Raw genomic sequence first — 19,367 nt, 5'->3', positions numbered from 1 at the left:
CCCTGCTCAATGCAGGAATCCACCCTAAAGCATCCCTGACAGATGGTTGTCCAGCTGCCTCTTGAAGGCCTCTAGTGTGGGAGAGCCCACCACCTCCCTAGGATCTTGACAGATCCCAGCCTCTTCCAAGCAGGGTGAAGCATTGGACCGAAGAGTAGATCGGGTGGGGTGGGGGGAGAGACATCAGTCAGAGAGGCGAGCTGAGGTCATTTCCAGAAAGGCAATTCTGGGAGGGGTGGTGGGGAAATGCAGGCCACGGAACAGGTGGGCACGAGGATCCTGGGGGAAAAGAACTTCAGGGTGGGGCTTCCCTGGAGCTTCCTGAAGAATTACATCAGGGCTCCGAACCACTTTCAAGAGCCGACTTGAAAGGGAGGGGACGTTGGCGTAAAGGAGCCGGTTCAAAACTCCAGCATATTTTCGCTTAAAGTTCTTTGTGCCAGAAACAAAATTTTAGGAGAGGCATTTTGACTTAGAATTGGGGGAGAAGAACACCATGCAAAACCTGGGTAACCCACCAAATGCTCAGGGGTGGGGGGAACAGGACACACTTGATAATGGGGGAGGGCTGGACTGGGACCCCGGGCCTGAGCTTCAACACCCCTGACATAAATGAACGTGTGAGGGGGGGGGGGGTCACACTGCATAGCCTCACACCCACTGTGTCTTAGTGGCCATGTGAAGAGACATAGTCACATAGGCCTCCTCCCCAAGAGGGGCTGTTAGCAGGCACTCCCCTGGTGCGCAACAGCTCTAGGCACATCGACAGCTATGCGCAAAGAAACCATTCGCAGGCATGTGTGGCCAGTGTGGGATGTGGTCCCACAACAACCCGCCTCAAGGGTTCATTTAATGTGTAAAGTGGGGTAGGTGAACTCTCCTTGGGCTCGTGGGCAAAACAGTAACAGGAAACAGCAGACTCTGAGCAGCAAGCGGAAAGTGTTTTGACGCACAGACATGCTCTGGTGCTGTACATGGAGCCCATTGGTACGCTGCACATCTGCAGAGAAGACTCGGAACACTCCCCTGTTTTCCCTGCGGCTGTGGTCAAGATTCTCCTGACATCTTAGCTCGGCCAATACTTGCTGCCCAGACACCCAGGGAACTCTATGCCTGGAAGCTGGACCAGAGGGCTTTCTGCGTCCTGATCCTACAATGGAATAGAGCATCCTTCCTGGAAATTCCTGGAAGAATTTGAAGCATTTCTCCATAGTAAATGAATATCTGGTTCTTCTCAGGGTGGGCCTCGGGTGATTTTTTTACACTTCCACGCAAGTGTTGCTCTTTGGCTGCAGTCTAAAACATACTTGCTCTGTGCCCTGGTCCTACAATGGAATAGAGCAGCTTTCCCCAACCTGGTACCCAACAGATGAGTTGGACTACAACTTCCGTCATCCCCAGCCACTGGAGGGCACCATGTTGACTTGGCATGATGGGAACTGAAATCCCTGGAGGGCACCAGATTTGGGAAGGGCAGAGTAGGGATTGCGCAGTTCTTTGAAGTCCAAAGCCAGATCCGCAGTTTATCTCCACGGGTGATGGGGAGAAACAGCAAACACACCACTCATTGCTGCTTAAGAGTGTTAAAAACACACCTTCACCTCTACCCTCTCCTGCAATACCAGTGAAAGTTATAAAAAGCTTCTGCAAGTCTCCTGATACTTGCCCCGACTTGAGGCTTTGGAGTAATTTCCAGGGAAGGGTGTCAATGAAGGCAAGGGAATGCATCAGGGCGTTGCTAGCCTGGAAATAGAGGGGGCTGGCCCCAGATCTCTTTCCCAGGGCCCTGAGTGTCTACTGGTACCAACAAAAGGTATTTTTGTCTCAGCTTAATTGCCCCACAGGGGGTGATTCTTACCAGGGTGGGGGATACAGCTGGAGAGACAAGGGTTAACTCTCCCCTTCCCACATGCTGAAAAACACTCCCACACCCACACCAGGGGAAATTCCCCCCCCCCCCCGAATGGAAATTAAGCTTAGCAATTCGCGCCCTCCCCCCTGCCCCATGATTTCGGATGATATGGGGTAGGAATAGATTTTATTGTATTTGAGGTTATTTGGACAAGAAATTAATTGCCTTCTGTAAAAGTTAAATAAATCCCAGAAATTATTCCTAAATTTGCACATCTAGATAAAAATTAGCATATGCAGGGTTTGTGCAGATTTCTGTCCTATGGGTCAGGGCGCCAAACCTGTTAAATGCCTAGCAATGCCCCTGGTAGACATTACTAGAAATGACAGCTTGCAAATGGCTGCCATTGCAAATCGCAATGGTTTCCACCAGGAGAAGAGCCTTCCTATGGAATTCTCTGCTTCTGGAGGTCAGGAAGGCACCAACCTTGTATTCCTTCTGGCGCCTCCTGAAAACGTTGTTGTTCTGGGAAGCATCCCCTTCATGACCAGCGTCCCCTTGAAGTTTGTTTCTTTTAAAAATTGAATGTGTTTTTATTCTATTTGTTCACCGCTCAGAAATTCTGGAATGGAGAGCGGTATATAAATATTACGAATAAATAAAGCAAACCAATTGTTTCCCATCTCTCTCTCTCTCTCTCTCTCTCTCTCTCTCTTCCCCTTACCCCAGCTTTTCCCGGCTTCTGTCATTTCCAGACTTACATTCCTGGCTGCCACTGCAAGGCCCATCTCTACCAATTTGACTCCATTTAGATGCGAGGACAGATCTTCTTCTCTGTGCCCCTGGTGTTCTCCGTTCTGAAGTGCTGACTACTGTATGAGTGGAGCATCAGGTCGTGAACTGTGAGGGAGAGAAAGAGAAACAGGTAAAAATGTGTCTTTTCCAAACTTTCCTAGGAATCGAGATTTATCAGGCAGCACGTAGACCAAATTTTAATTGGGTGTTGTAGAAGATTCAATCAGGGACAGGGGTCCACACATTTCGGCGGGGTCTGGTAGCTAGCCCGCCAGCCCAAATCTCTGGTCGCCAATTGTGTACGCTGAACTTTGGATCCAACACTTTGTCCCCCTTCAAAATCCATCACAAAGTCAAGAACCCCGCAAAGTTGCAGCCAGTCGGTGTACCTGAAGTACTTGAAAGAGGGCCAGGATCTCAATCCTCCCAGAGTGCAGGACACGGAATAACGGGCTCAAGTTATAGGAAGCCAGATTCCGGCTGGACATCAGGAAAAACTGCCTGATTGTTAGAGCAGTACAACAATGGAACCAAGTTCAAGTCAAGTTTATTGTACTTCGCAACCAGCTTCACATAGATGTGTTACATACATTTATTCATTCATTTCCTTGGCCTTTGTGCGCAAGAGCAGGGCCAGCACCAGAAATGTAGCAGTTCTAAAAGTTACATATTTGTTAAAATCATTCAATAAAAAACACAGTTTTTCGAGGGAACCAATGACCTAGGGAGGCATTCAAGTGGCAGCTGGACAGCCATCTGTCAGGGATGCTTTGATGTGGATTCCTGCAATGAGCAGGGGGTTGGAAATGATAGCTTTATAGGCTATTCTAGGATTCTATGATATCCAGCTTTCCCTACCCTGTCAGACTACATTTCCCATCATGCTTGCTGTGGATGCTGAGAGTTGTAGTCCAAGACATCTGGAAGGTGCCTGGTTACAGTGGTAGACCAGTGGTAGATCTTCAGATGTTTTGGACTTAAAGTTCCAGCATTCCTGACCCCTGGCCATGCTGACGGGGGCTTCTGGGAGTTGAAGTCACATCTGGAGATCTACCCTCTGCTTCCCCCTGGCGTAGACAACACTGAGCTTGATGGACTCGGCGTCAGGCAGCTTTCTACGATCTTTAGCTCTGGCACAGTTCATCGTACAATTCCAACGCCTGGGAAGGTAAGTAAATCAGAATTGCTGTACCGTGTTTGCATATGCAGTGAAGTCTCAGTATTGCTTTTCAATTACTAGCAAGATCTCGGATCAGAAACGCCAGACAGATCACAACACGCCCCCGGCCGCAAGCTGCCAACCCTTGCATAAGCTGTCTCCACGGCGCTACCATCATTATTTAAAAAAAAACACCACCTCCACTGGAGGCTGGTGACTCCAATGCCAATGGGGCAGGGAATCCACTCTAGGTTTCGGTCAGAACCAGTTCAGAAATCTAAAGGAGCCATAGCTCCTTTAGGCTCTGACTTAAACACGGAGCGGATTCACCAACATGGGAGCCACCAGTTTCCATTGAACAACACCGTGATAATCCTAGACATGATCTACATAAAACCAGAGCCAAGGAAGTGCAGCAGCCCCACCAAAGGGCACGCACAGCGCGCCTGTTATTCCTGGCGGTGAAGCTTGGGCATTGCGGGCGCAGCGTTTCCAAGAGGGCATTTTCCTGTAGACAACAAAGGTTGCAGCGACCGCTTTTAATGAGCGTTCCGGATCTGCAGGGCACCAGCCTCCGGGAAAATCCAAGGAGAGGCGACGGTGCTTCGAAAACGCCCGTGAATCCATGTGCACAGAACCACATCACACGCCACAATCAAAAGGGAATCTGTCGGCTGGCCGGGGGCGTGGGGGATTGGGGCGGGAACCAATGCTGATGCATTCCACCAGGATCAAAGAACAGAAACAAGTTCTGTGTCCTCACACACCCTACTCTGCCCCGGGGCAGGTGATGGTGGTGGTGGTGGTGGTACATCTCAAGAACTTCCACACTTCAGCGTTTGAGCCAAAAAAACCACTCCCTGTCCTCCCAACTCTTCTCCCTGCCAAAAGAACTTCCCAGCAGGTAGACTTTGAATCCTGCAAATGACTTCACAGCTGTGCCTCCAATGGGATCAGATTGCTGCGAGGTTCGGTGCCAGCAGGTGAACTACCCACATTTGAGGCAACGCGCAGGATCACTCAGCACAAGTGCTTTGACGCAGTGTCAGCTTGATGTTGCTTATCTCCAACCAACGCTGGTCACCCAAGGACATCAGCAGTTATAGGGAAGTGGACACAGGGATAATTGAGAATTACCGCTTGGCTAATTACACACACACAGAGTGATATGTACTGGGAGACAATCTAAGCCGCACACGCTGACTCCTTGTCCATTTTCATGTCTCTGTTTGATCCTGCCTCAGCTATTATTAAATCCGGCTGACCTGTGGGCCAAATCTCGCCCTACAGGGTTTGCGGAGTAGTCACGCCCCCCCTTCCCCCTGGCAGCCAATCTTATTCCGTTTCACAAGGTAAAAACACCTCTCCTAAGGCTTACGTACGGGAAGTAAGAGCTTTAGGCTAAACTAGGCTGGTATTTGGGGTAAAGTTGGCCCTACTCCGGCCCACCACTGGAATGCAGCCTACAACAGCTATGGCCTCTAGATATTTCCCTACCTCGCCTTTGCAACATCCCTGAAGGGGCTTTTTTTAAAAGTGTTAACGTTACAGAAAGACAGCCTATAGCTTTTAAGCCACCCAAAACTCCTACAACAAGCCGTGGGTTGTGCGGTGGGTTGGAAGACCCCCCTGCTATGCCGTGCGCCCGGTTCAGACATCATGGCAACCCACGGCATGTAGTGGGTAATTAAAACATAAAAGCCATGAAGGTTCAGACCGAGGGTCCCTCTAGTCCAGCACTCTGTTAACACAGCGGTCAACCAGGGACCAACAAAGCAGGACACGGTGCAACAGCACCCTCCCACCCATGTTCCCCAACAATTGGTGTATACAGGCTTAGTGCCTCCGATACTGGAGGTTGCACTTAACCATCAGGACAAGTAGCCCTTGATAGCCTTCTCCCCCAAGACTTTATCCAACCCCCTTTTAAAGCCATCCAAATTGGTGGCCATCACTACATCTTGTGGTAATGAATTCCAGAATTTAACTATGCACTGTGTGAAGAAGTGCTTCCTTTTATCTGACTTGAATCTCCCACCAATCAGCTTCGTGAGATGACTCCCTTTGGGTTCTAGTATTTTGAAAGCAGGAGAAAAATGTCCCCCTATCCACATTCTCCACACCCTGCATAATTTTGTACACCTCTACCATGTCTCCACTTCGCTGCCTTTCTTCCAAGCTGAACAATCCCAGCCGTTGTAACCTTCCCTCATCCAACCCCTTGATCATTTTAGTTGCCTCTTTCTGCACTTTTCCCACCTCTACAACGGTAAATGCCAGTCGTATGAGTGGTATGCATCGGGGAGGGGAAAACAACCGATAATTCCTCGTTTCCCCCGCTGATCGTGCAAACCTGGCCAAAAAGGGCAGTGGATCAGCAAAGCAGATAAAAGACAAATGAATTGGCAGCTAAATTGTGCTTTTTTACATTGTATTTTGTATTTGTGTTTTTAGACTGTTGGTTGTTTTATTATGCTTTTTATGGTTTTAATTTTTGTGAACCGCCCAGAGAGCTTCGGCTATTGGGCGGTATAAAAATGTAATAAATAAATACATAAATAAATAAATAAAACCAGATAACAAATAAAAAGAGCCTATTACATAATTATCATATCCATGTCTAAATGCCCCCCATCTACTCTCTCTCTCTCTCTCTCTCTCTGATAATATCAACAAGTTTATGTTTTATATGCCACACTTCCAAATTATGCACAAAACAGCTCACATGAATGGTAAAGAAACAATAGAGAGGTACGGCAGAGACACAGCCATACATATATCAAGCACAAGTTAAAAACAGAGTTTTATACCCATACAAACAAAGCAAACTAACACTTCTTACAATTAAAATTTCCTAAACATCTCAAAAACATTCCTGTTAGAAATTTCAGTGCAAAAATATATATGTCAAGATCTGATGAACAGATCTTTCACTGACTAACCCAAAGTAGTAAGGTCATCAATAGCAGAGTATCAAAATGTTAATTTCATCCAATTAAATTTTAAAAAGATACGAGAAACTGGAGGTGTATTCATCTCATGAATCAATCAAACGTAAGAGCCACAGGAAACATTTTCTAACTATACCGGAACAAAGCCAACTACTCAGTGAAGAATCATTGAATCATAGATTAGTATTGGAAGGGGCGTTAAAGGCCATCGAGTCCAACCCCCTGCTCAGTGTAGGAATCCACCTTAAAGAATCCCTGACAGATGGTTGTCCAGCAGCCTCTTGAAGGCTTCTAGTGCCACAACCTCTCTGGGTAACTGGTTCCATTATCGTACTGCTCTAATAGTCAGGAAGTTTTTCCTGATGTCCAACCGGAATCTGGCTGCCTGTAAATTCAGCCCGTTATTCCGTGTCCTGCACTCTGGGAGGATCGAAAAGAGATCCTGGCCCTCCTCTGTGTGACAAACTTTCAAGTATTTGAACAGTGCTGTCATGTCTCCCCTCCATCTCCTCTTCTCCAGGCTACACATGCCCAGTTCTTTCAGTCTCTCTTCATAGGGCTTTGTTTCCAGACCCCTGATCATCCTTGTTGCCCTCTTCTTCACACACTCCAGCTTGTCTGCATCCTTCTTGAAGTGTGGTGCCTAGAACTGGATGCAATACTCAAGATGAGGCCTAACCAGGGCCAAACAGAGAACCAGTACCTCGCACGATTTGGAAGCTATATTTCTATTAATGCAGCCCAAAATAGCATTTGCTTTTTTTGCAGCCACATCACACTGTTGGCTCCTATACAATACCAACATCCTTCTCGCTTGTAGTATTGCTGAGCAAAGTGTCCCCCATCCTGTAACTGTGCATTTCGTTTCTTTTTCCTAGGTGTAGAAGTTGGCATTTATCTATTAAATTTCATTCTGTTGTTTTCAGCCCAGCACTCCAGCCTATCAAGATCACTTTGAAGTTTGCTTCTGTCTTCCAGGGTATTAGCTATCCCATCCAATTTTGTGTCATCTGCAAATTTGATAAGCATTTCCTGCACCTCCTCGTACAAAGCATTAATTAAAAAGTTGAAGAGCACTGGGCCCAGGACTGAGCCCTGTGGTACCCCACTTGTTACCCCTCCCCAGTTTGAGAAGGTACCATTGATAAGCACTCTTTGAATCCGATTCTGTAGGCAACCGTGGATCCACCTAATAGTTGTTCCATCTAGCCCACTTTTAGCTAGTTTGTTAATCAGAATATCATGGGGCACTTTGTCAACAGCTTTGCTGAAGTCAAGATATATTACGTCCACAGCATTCTCATAGTCCACAAGGGAGGTTACCCAATCAAAAATGAGATCAGATTAGTCTGACAGGATTTGTTCTTGACAAATCCATGCTGGCTTCTAGTAATCACTGCATTGATTTCAAGGTGGTTACAGATTGACTTCTTTATGATTTCTCCAAAAATTTCCCAGAGATGAAGAGATGAATATTATTCCGGAAATATTCACATCAGGATTAGCAGCACCCAATATTCTTTCAAATGGAAAAGCCCATGGGCACCAATGTGTCACAAGGAGACCTCGGACACACGGATGCCCAAGGGCACCACACTGGAGATCCCCAGATCTACAACATGCGACATCTATCATCACACCACAAGGTCCCGCAGGTTACGAAGCCCCGCCCCTTTCCCAGGCTCTTCCTGAAGGCTCTGTCCTGATTCCATTGCCACGAGGAGAGCACTTGGCTAATTCATCAGCCCTGTTGAAAGATACAACTGGCAAATAATGGTAGCAAAAGACTCGCCCATGGTTGCAAACGCTGCACTCCTTTGCGTGTGTGCAGACCTGCCCAAAGCGACAGTCATTATGCTTTGAACAGGTAAACGAACGCCCTTCCAATAAAGCTGTCTGAGTTAACGAGCTGCTTGCACTGACGAGTCACTCGAGGTGAAGGTGCCAGGGAGGGGGGCGGAAGTCGGACGGCTGTGCCTGGCTTTCAGACATCCCAAGGTTGATTGCTCAGGTGAGATTCCCAACTCAACGGCACACCTTGGGCAGCCAGCAAGCGACGGCAAGCACAGCCGTCTTTTCAAAGCAGAGGTGAAAAATGGAAGAGGTTGCAGGCCACCAGCTTTCTGTGGGGTGGGCTGGGGGTGTATTGGGGAGGAGGAACCAAGGGGGAGCGAGAGATCTATATAAACTTCTCCTGTTGACCTTCAAAGCTTTCCACGGTCTAGCTCCGCCCTATCTCTCCTCTCTCATCTCAAACTATTGCCCCGCTCGTGCTCTTCGCTCCTCTGATGCCATGTTTCTCGCCTGCCCAAGGGTCTCTACTTCCCTTGCTCGGCTTCGTCCATTCTCTTCTGCTGCCCCTTACGCCTGGAATGCTCTCCCAGAACATTTGAGAACTACAAGTTCAATCGCAGCTTTTAAAGCTCAGCTAAAAACTTTTCTTTTTCCTAAAGCTTTTAAAACTTGATGTTGCTCAGACTTTAGACTGTTAGTTATACTGTTATACTGTTAGTTTTACCCTACCCTGTGCCTGTTTACCCTACCCAGTGCCTGTTTGCATTCTCTTCCCCTCCTTATTGCTTTACTATGATTTTATTAGAATGTAAGCCTATGTGGCAGGGCCTTGCTATTTAATGTTTTACTCTGAACAGCACCATGTACATTGATGGTGCTATATAAATAAAATAATAATAATAATAATAATAATAATAATAATAATAATAATAATAATGGCAGAAGTCATGCATGCTAGGACAGGCTTGCCACTGAAAGCTCTGCCCTGTATTGAGCTCCCTCTCCTCTCCCCGTGGTGGAACACCTGCTTTGCAGGTAGAAGGTCCCAGCTTTTGTCCCTGACCGTCTCCAAGCAGGTTTAGGAAAGAATCTGGCCTGACCCCTTGGAGATCCGCTGCTTGACCACACTGGGCTAGATGGACTCAATGCAAGGCACTTTTCTATGTTCCAACCCGGTGTCAAAACTCTTTCGACCCAAGGGCCAAATTCGATTTTGGAGATGCTTTGGGGAGTGGGTGGGGCTAAAGACAATAGGGGCAGGCATAGAGTGCCCCAAATGCCAGCATGTTTCAGCTGAAAGGTTTTACTGCCCGTAACTAAGCCTTAGGGGAAGCATTTCAACATTTTTTAGAATTGGGCTGGGTGGCGGATGCACAAAACCCAGGAAGCTGTCAAATGATCAGCAGTCAGGGGAAGCAGGGAAGGACCGGAGGAAAGAGGCCTGGCCATCTGGAAAACTGTGGGGAGGGGGGCAGACTGGGACACTAGACGGGCTGGATTTAGCTCCCTGGGTTCAACACCCCCCACCATAATGGGCAGTTGTGGAAGTGCACGTCATGATGTCAGCGCAAGCAATTTTTACTGCCCCGGCTCCACGTGATTGGCTGTCACTGATCTGCGCCAGTTGGAACAATGGGCAATGTGATGCGATCGTAATGCCCATTTCCGTAACTGCACGCTCTTGGAGGAGAGGGGGGAATTGTAACACTTGAACAGTCGTGCATGCAATTGACCTGCAGGTGCTTCACACCATGGATCGCTCCTTTAGAGCTCTGACCGAAACCCGGAGTGAAATCGCCGCCCCACTGACATCGGAGCCACCAGCCTCCGCTGCATCTTTTGCCTCATCTATAGTTCTACCTTGACAGCTTCTGCAAACAAGAAGCTGATTTTTTAAAAAATTATGTTTCTGGCTCAGCTTCCCCCAACTTGGTAGCCTCCCAAGTTGTTTTTGGACTTCAACTCCCACCAGCCACAGCCAGCGCGAGCAATGGTCAGGAATGCTGGGAGTTGTACAGTCCCAAAACATCCAGAGGGCACCAAGTTGGGGAACGTTTTCCTAAGTACTAATAGCAACAAGCTATCCTTAAGCTGCTTAGGGCTTAAAATGTTAGCGGCAGCCATATGGATAGGGCCCAGAAACTGACTGGGAGGCCTTCACTGGAGTAATATGATCCTATTGGCATATCTGAGTTAATATAAGGGGAGGTGCCATTGCCCAGAAATTCCCAGCTTCAATCCCCGGCTTCTTCAGGTTGGGCTGGAAAGAATCCTGCCGGAATCCCTAAAGGGCTGCTGCCAGCCAGCGTTGGGGCTAGATGGACCAAGGGTATGACACAGTATAAGGCAGCTTCTAGCCATTTATCAGCCTGCATCTAGTCCATCTCTACACCAGGCACAACATCCCATCAGAACATCCACTGCCTCACTTGCATTGGCTGATAAGAAGAAATATAGTTTTGCATCATCTGCACTTTGATGACACCTTGTTCTCCACCTCTGGAATGACCGGACACAGCAATTCCATGCAAATGTTTCTTTTTTTGGAGGTGGGGGGTGGTAAATAAAGCCTGTGGAACCCCACAGCATGACCGCCAAGGGCCGGAGCAATGAGATTCAGAACATGGAGCCCGTTCAGCAAGGAGAGAAATAAACCGCGTTAAGAGTAACTCCAGGTCAAAAGCAAAGGAATGGCATTTCTTGGTGTGTGATAAGACACTGTACAAAGCAGCTGCACGCTGGAATGTTATCAAACGAAACGGGGCCAACATCGAAGGACACTGTGGGTGTAAAGGGCCCGCCGGCCAATAGCAAGGCAGCCTGGCGGTGAAAAATAAATAAATAGAAGATCTATGGCCCTGAGAGTTCACACAGCCTTACTCATACCCTGCTGCATGTACGTGCGGCGACTGGCAGGCAGAATCTATGCTATGTCCTTTCAAAAGAAGAAAAAAGGAGAAGAAAAGATCTTTAGAGATTTGCTTCAAGTGCAATAGCTGGCAAACAGAAACGCTGCATCCAGTTCTGGGAACTGAATTCGCAGGGGGTGGGGGTGGGGGCTCAGTGGGTGAGCACCGGCTTTGCATGCAGGAGGTCCCAGGTTCGATCAACCAGCATAGCCTGGGGGCTGTCTCTACGTCTTGCACACCCTGTGGTGGCTGCGCGGTGGCGTTGCATCATTCATAAAAGGCAGTCCCCAACTTGCAGCCACCACGCACTTTCCACCCGAATCTGCGCATTTTAAAAGACTTACTGGGGCTTTTTCCTTTGCTGCAAGGTCACCACTTTCTTCCCACTGTGTGCTGGTGGTGAGCTCGCTTCAGGTTCAAGCTGGGGATGTTCCCAGGGGCGGATCGAGGCCCAGGGTAGGTTGCGGTAAACCAGGTAGGCGGGGCAGAGGGCGGGCTTGGCGAGCCGAATAGCAGCTGACGCTGCGGCTTTTTCAGCTGGAAAACCTGCGTTCCCTCCTGCAATCATAGAATAGTAGAGTTGGAAGGGGCCTAAAAGGCCATCGAGTCCAACCCCCTGCTCATTGCAGGAATCCACCTTAAAGCATCCCTGACAGATGGTTGTCCAGCTGCCTCTTGAAGGCCTCCAGTGTGAGAGAGCCCACGACCTCCCTAGGCAATTGGTTCCATTGTCGTACTGTTCTAACAGTCAGGAAGTTTTTCCTATGCTCCACCCCGCATCTGCGATACTGTGGGGTTTCAAGGCAATGAGAGGCAAAGGCCGTGTCGTCAAGACAAGGCCCAGGTAAAGCAGGTAAAAAGTCCTGCCTGAAACCCTTGAGAGACGCTGCCAGTCAGTGTTGACAATACTGGCCTAGATGGACTGACGGTCTAACTCAGAAGAAGGCAGCTATGTTCCTAGAACCGGAGTGGCAGGAATCACTTTCTCCTTCTCTCTCTCTCTCACACACAAACACACATATCTGTGTACACATACACCAGAGGTTGCGGCCCTCCGCTGAGCAGAGGCCTCACTGAACTAACTGGGCTTAAGTCTGAGTCTGGGTAGTCGTGCACACAATTGAGCTGTAGCTGCTTCTATGCCCTTTTCTGCCTTTATTGCTGGTTTGAATGACGGGGAAAAATTAAGAATAACTGGCAGTTCCTGGCTTCCCAATCACATGGGAAGGATTTTAAACATTTCTCCATATGAAGTGAGCATCTGGTTCTTCTCACGGTGGGCCTCGGGTGAGTTTTTACACCTCCACGCAAGCGTTGCTCTTCGGCTGCATTCTAAAACGCACTTAATTTGGAAGTAAACTCCACTGAACAAAGCAGGGATTACTTTTGAGTAGGTCCAGATTGGTAACTTGTTCCATGTCTTATCGGGAAATTTTCTGGTGTCCTACACAGATGGAGGGCACTTGGCTCAGCAATACTACAAATGAGAAAGATCTTGGAATTGTTGTAGATCACAAGCTGAAAATGAGCCAACAGTGCGATATGGCTGCAAGAAAGGCAAATGCTATTTTGGCTGCATTAATAGAAGTATAGCTTCCAAATCACGTGAGGTACTGGTTCCTCTCTATTCGGCCCTGGTTAGGCCTCATCTCGAGTATTGCGTCCAGTTCTGGGCTCCACAATTCAAGAAGGACGCAGACAAGCTGGAGCGTGTTCAGAGGAGGGCAACCAGGATGATCAGAGGTCTAGAAACAAAGCCCTATGAAGAGAGACTGAAAGAACTGGGCATGTTTAGCCTGGAGAAGAGAAGATGGAGGGGAGACATGATAGCACTCTTCAAATACTTAAAAGGTTGTCACACAGAGGAGGGCCAGGATCTCTTCTCGATTCTCCCAGAGTGTAGGACACGGAATAACGGGCTCAAGTTAAAGGAAGCCAGATTCCGGCTGGACATCAGGAAAAACTTCCTGACTGTTAGAGCAGTGCGACAGTGGAATCAGCTACCTAGGGAGGTTGTGGGCTCTCCCACACTAGAGGCCTTCCAAGAGGCAGCTGGACAACCATCTGTCAGGGATGCTTTAGGGTGGATTCCTGCATTGAGCAGGGGGTTGGACTCGATGGCCTTGTAGGCCCCTTCCAACTCTGCTATTCTATGATTCTATGATTCTATGATTCTATGAGGGTACTTGGTTAGAGAAGGGTGCATCAGTAGTTATGATGATGATGATGATGATGATGATGATGATGATGATGATACCGGTCCCTAGTCGAAACGCTCTGGGCAGTTTACAAACAATTCATTAAAAACACACACCCGACATTAGAAAAAAAATACAACATGATAAAACCAGTCCAAACATTTTTAACACACAAAAATTAAAACAATATAAATAGCTAAACCCAATTTTAAATAGGCAATATTGTCCCTGATAGACCTGTTCAAAACAGCATACACAGATGCCCCATCATACACCTAGGAGTAGAGGGTGGTATTAACCTGGCGCTGAAAAAATGATAGCGCCAGGCAGGCCTCAGTAGAGAACTCATTCCAAAGCCAGGGGGCCACCACTGAGAAGGACCTCTCCCTTGTTGCCACCTTCCGAGCCTCCCTAGGAGGTAGCACTCTGAGGAAGTCTTCAGATGTTGATCGTAGTGTCCAGGTGTGTTCAGGCTGGGTGAGGCTTGGCTGGGCCAGGACTTGCTGCGACCGTCCAGTTACATTCTCAACCTGTATCCTTAACTTGCAATGTTGATCCTCGCTGCCTACCTGCTCTTCCAGACTCTGGTACGCAGGAAAAAGAATGACTCATCGAAGCGCTGCCTTGCAAATCAGTACTAGTGCAGGCAAAAACATTATTGCTATACACGTAATTAGGTGTAATTGTTAGCTGTGCCCTGTAGTTAATCCTTTCATCTGAAGTGATACAAGATGAAGAGACATATTTTTGAAAAAAGAAAGAATGACATGGATACAATTACGATCTTCTCTAGCCCAGCTCAGAATTTTCATAAAATCCTGATGGTATCTCTGTATAATACTCCCCCGCCCCCGCGTTCTACTACTATGCCTCTTTGACTATGTAAACATCGAAAGGATATTAAGGAAGTGCACCTCACCAACACCCCCAAAAATGTGCCCAGGGCTTTGTTCTCACAAACAGTTACCCCATTTTCATAAACCTTTCATGTGGCTTAACTCCTCAGGGCTGGAGGAGTTAAAATGAGGAAAGGAACAAGAACATTCAAAGAAGCATACACACCAGTTTCTAAGAGTGCAATCCTATGCATGCTTAGATAGCAAAAAAGTTCCCAGCATTCCCCAGACAGCCATGCCTCTAGGGTGGCTACCATCTGAAGCCACTGATTAATGTCTAGAACGTCATCTAAAGGAACCACTATTTGCCTTAGTTTCTCAGACTCATTTTCTGAAAATGTCAATTCAGGCATCGGTATCTGAACTGAAGACAGAGGAAAATAATTCATTCCACTTCTCTGCAATATCCTTATCCTCCTTTCGTGCTCCTTTAACTCCATTGCCATCCAATGGCCTCCCTAGGCGGTTTTCTCTTTCCTGATTGCACCCTAAACTGCTTGCATATGAGCTTGGTAACATAACAGCGACCCTCTACACCAATTCCCACAGTTCCATTCAATAGGGGAACTGGGCAAGCCTCTTATAGCACCATAAATACTAACTTTGGTTGGTGGCCCAGCTACGCCCCTATCTGGACAGGGATAACCTAGCTTCAGTTGTCTATGCTCTGGTAACCTCCAAATTAGATTACTGTTAGATTTATACTGTCAGTTTTACCCTACCCTGTGCCTGCTTACCCTACCCTGTGCCTGTTTGCATTCTCTTCCCCTCCTTATTGTTTTACTATGATTTTATTAGATTGTAAGCCTATGCGGCAGGGTCTTGCTATTTACTGTTTTACTCTGTACAGCACCATGTACATTGATGGTGCTATATAAATAAATAATAATAATAAATAATTACTGCAATGCACTCTATGTGGTGCTGCCTTTGACGACGGTTCGGAAGCTGCAGCTTGTGCAAAACACAGCGGCCAGATTGATAACCGGAACCAGAAGGTTCAAACATGTAAGACCAATTCTGGCACATTTGCAGTGGCTGCCTACACGTTTCCGAGCCCAGTTCAAAGTGCTGGTTTTAACCTATAAAGCCTTACATGGTTTGGGACCACAATACCTGACGAAACGCCTCTCCCAATATGAACCTACTCGTACACTACACTCAACATCTAAGGTCCTCCTCCGAGTGCCTACTCCAAAGGAAGCTCGGAAGATGGCAACAAGGGAGAGGGCCTTTTCAGTGGTGACCCCTCAATTATGGAATCATTTCCTCGACGAGGCTCGCCTGGCACCAACATTGTTATCTTTTCGGTGCCAGGTCAAGACTTTTCTCTTCTCCCAGGTAGTTAACAACATATGCTGAGGGTTGTTGTTTTTTAACTGACACCAGAATAGTTGTTTTAAATGGCTATAGTTATTTTTATGCTTTTGATGATTTTAAATTTTTGTATATTTGTTTTTAATGTTCACCGTAACTTCTGTAAACTGCCCAGAGACCTTCGGCTATGGGGCGGTATATAAATGTAATAAATAAATAAATAAATACAAAAAAACTTATTCAGATCTAAGCTTTCATAGACCTTCCTCACTTCATCAGATGAATACGCTAGGGACGTTGCCTTCAGTTATCTGCGGAGTGAGTGACTATTTTTGATTTACAACAGCGGGACTTAACAGAAGAGAACTTGCATATTCTCACATGGCTTCTCAGCATCTGAAGTTTGGTGGGGGGGAGGCGGGGCGGGGCAGCAAGCCTGCATCCTAATACTAAAAGCCCTCTACAAGCGTCTTTGGCTAGAATAATTTGTCCTTCTTCTAGCAGCCAGATGGGTGGGTAGAAAGAGATAAAGTGCAAGAAAGGGGTGGCACAGAGAGAGAGAGAGAGAGAGAGAGAGAGAGAGAGAGAGAGAGAGAGAGAGAGAGAGAGAGAGCAGTGCGACGGTGGAATCAGTTACCTAGGGAGGTTGTGGGCTCTCCCACACTAGAGGCATTCAAGAGGCAGCTGGACAACCATCAGGGATGCTTTAGGGTGGATTCCTGCATTGAGCAGGGGGTTGGACTAAATGGCCTTGTAGGCACCTTCCAACTCTGCTATTCTATGATTCTAGACAAGAGGTTGGCCCTGCCCACCTTTGGTCCTGGCCCAACCAAGACCAATATGCTGATCCTGACACAATTACCCCTAAGTAGGCATCCAAAGGCCGGGGGGAGCTGGAATAGGAAAAAAGGGAGGAACCAGAAAAAAAAATTTTTTTCTGGAGTCTCTCTCCCCCACCCCACCCCCGCCAACGACATCGCCAACAAGCCTTCACATAGAGCATCATCAGATGAGGGGGAAATTGTGTTTCCCTATCGTTGCTTCCCCCCGCCCCAGCTCCTGTCCCACAATACTTCCTCCTTCTTTACACAATGTAAGAAAGAGGAAGCAAACAATGACCAGGTGGCCCATTCAGTGGGTGTTTGTATCGTGCTGCTTTTCCTGCACACAGCAGGAAATGGCAGCATGTTTCGCTTCCCCCAACCCCCAACCCCCACAAAGAAAATTGGATTTACCGGGACCTTATTTTGTTGAGGAGAGAAGACCAGAAGGAGCGGGAGAAGCACGGGAGGCAGACGGCGTCATCTAAAGGACCCACGAAAAACCGTGAGTGGTCAGTAATAAGCGTGCGATAAAACACTCGTCTGATGACGCTCAGATCTACCCTAAGAGAATGAGAATTCCTCACCTTTGTATTAAAGCCATATTTAGGTAACAAACTCAAGTTAAAGGAAGCCAGATTCCAGCTGGACATCAGGAAAAACTTCCTGACTGTTAGAGCAGTGCGACAATGGAATCAGTTACCTAGGGAGGTTGTGGGCTCTCCCTCAAGAGGCAGCTGGACAACCGTCTGTCAGGGATGCTTTAGGGTGGATTCCTGCATTGAGCAGGGGGTTGGACTCAATGGCCTTGTAGGCCCCTTCCAACTCTGCTATTCTATGATTCTATGATTCTAACTCGTATCAGGTGTATACCAGTCGGTCATCGTTCCCCAGGATTTAAGGTTTCGTGAGGATGATCAAAACCCTTTGTTAGAGCGCCCCACCTCTCCTCCCAGAACTATCATTCCCAGGGTTCCCAAAGTGTAAGGGAATGAACGCTAAGCCAGTTTTAGCACTGATAAGCAGTGATTATATAAACTGTACAAGTCCTGCTCCTAAACAGCCCCCGTAGATGTCCTGAAAGCTTCGCTGTCGACTTCCCATTCGGATTTCCCTGACACAGATGCATTGTGGGGAGGACCTTTCCAGACTGAAGCCATCTGGAGCAAATTGTTTAGCTAAACCGTCTGTGCCTGCAGGTATTCGTGGCATGGGCACAGTGCTGTTTGCTCCGGCTCCTGGCATATGTTGCGAATATGATGCATTTAACCTGTAAGCCTTGCGGCACGAAGGGTTACATCCTCTCCCACGCTTTTTAAATAGGTGTGTTGCCTCTTTCCCCTCTATGGGCAGAGGTGGTTTGCCTGGACTGAGTCTGTGCTCAATCTTGTAACTTCTCTGCCAATTGTACCTATGTAAGCAGACAAAACACAGCTGGTGATTTGACTTTCAAAGAGAGAGAGAAAGAGAGAGAAGGCAGGTAAATGTCAGAACTGCTAATTAGGTAAATAAGTCTTAGCTGGAAATGGGAACGCACAACTTTGCTACCGTACACTAAATCTGAGAAACAGAACTGCCGCGGAATCCTATCCAAGTCAACTCAGAAGTAAGTTCCGCGGAGTTCAATGGGGCTTTACTTCCAGGAAAGCGTGTATAGCCATCTTTCCTGTAAACACCAACCATTTAGAGGTTTTCCAACTTTCGTACAGCTTGTTCTAACAGGGTGAGATGCCTCCCCTAAGGCTTAGTTACTGGTACCAAGAGCTTCAAGCTAAAATATGCCTTTTGAATATATTTATTTATTTATTGCATTTTTATGCCGCCCGATAGCCGAAGCTCTCTGGGTGGTTTGCAAAAATTAAAACCACAAAAACCGTTCAAAATATAAAACAACCAGTATAAAAGCATAATATAAAATACAATAAAAAAAACCATGATAAAATCCAGCCGTAATGCAGAAATTAAAAATTAAAGGAAAGGAAAGGAACCTCTCGTGCAAGCACTGAGTCATTACTGACCCTTGGAGGGACACCAGCTTTCGCTGATGTTTTCTTGGCAGGCCTTATAGCGGGGTGGTTTGCCGTTGCCTTCCCCAGCCGTTATTACCTTTCCCCCAGCTAACTGGGTACTCATTTTACTGACCTCGGGAGGATGGAAGGCTGAGTCAACCCGAGCCGGCTGCCTGAAACCAGCTTCCGCTGGGATCGAACTCAGGCCGTGGGGAGAGTTTCAGCTGCAGAAACTGCTGCTTTACCACTCTGCGCCACAGAAGTTATTAGACTGTTAAAATGCTGAGAAAATAAAAAGGTCTTCACCTGGCGTCTAAAGGAATATAGTGTAGGTGCCAGGTGAACCTTTTTAGGGAGCTCATTCCACAGCTGCGGTGCCACAGCAGAGAAGGCCTTCTTCCTGGTAGCCACCTGCCTCACTTCCTTTGGCAGGGTCTCATAGAGAAGGACCCCTGAGGATGACCTCAGGGTCTGGGCAGGTACATATGGGAGGAGATGTTGGCCCAACACCTTTGGCTTTTGGACCTGTCCACCACTGAACACAACCCCCAGAATGGAGTTCGGTCTTCAGGATGAAACAAGTTCTGCATCCCTAGTGTATAGGATTGCAGCTTTAGGCATGTACAGAAAATAACTGTGAATGTACCAGGAGAGAAATGTGTAACA

The sequence above is a fragment of the Elgaria multicarinata genome, chromosome 7 (assembly GCF_023053635.1).
Source record: "Elgaria multicarinata webbii isolate HBS135686 ecotype San Diego chromosome 7, rElgMul1.1.pri, whole genome shotgun sequence".
In the NCBI taxonomy this organism is placed as follows: domain Eukaryota; kingdom Metazoa; phylum Chordata; class Lepidosauria; order Squamata; family Anguidae; genus Elgaria; species Elgaria multicarinata.
Note: the sequence above shows the minus strand (reverse complement) of the source record.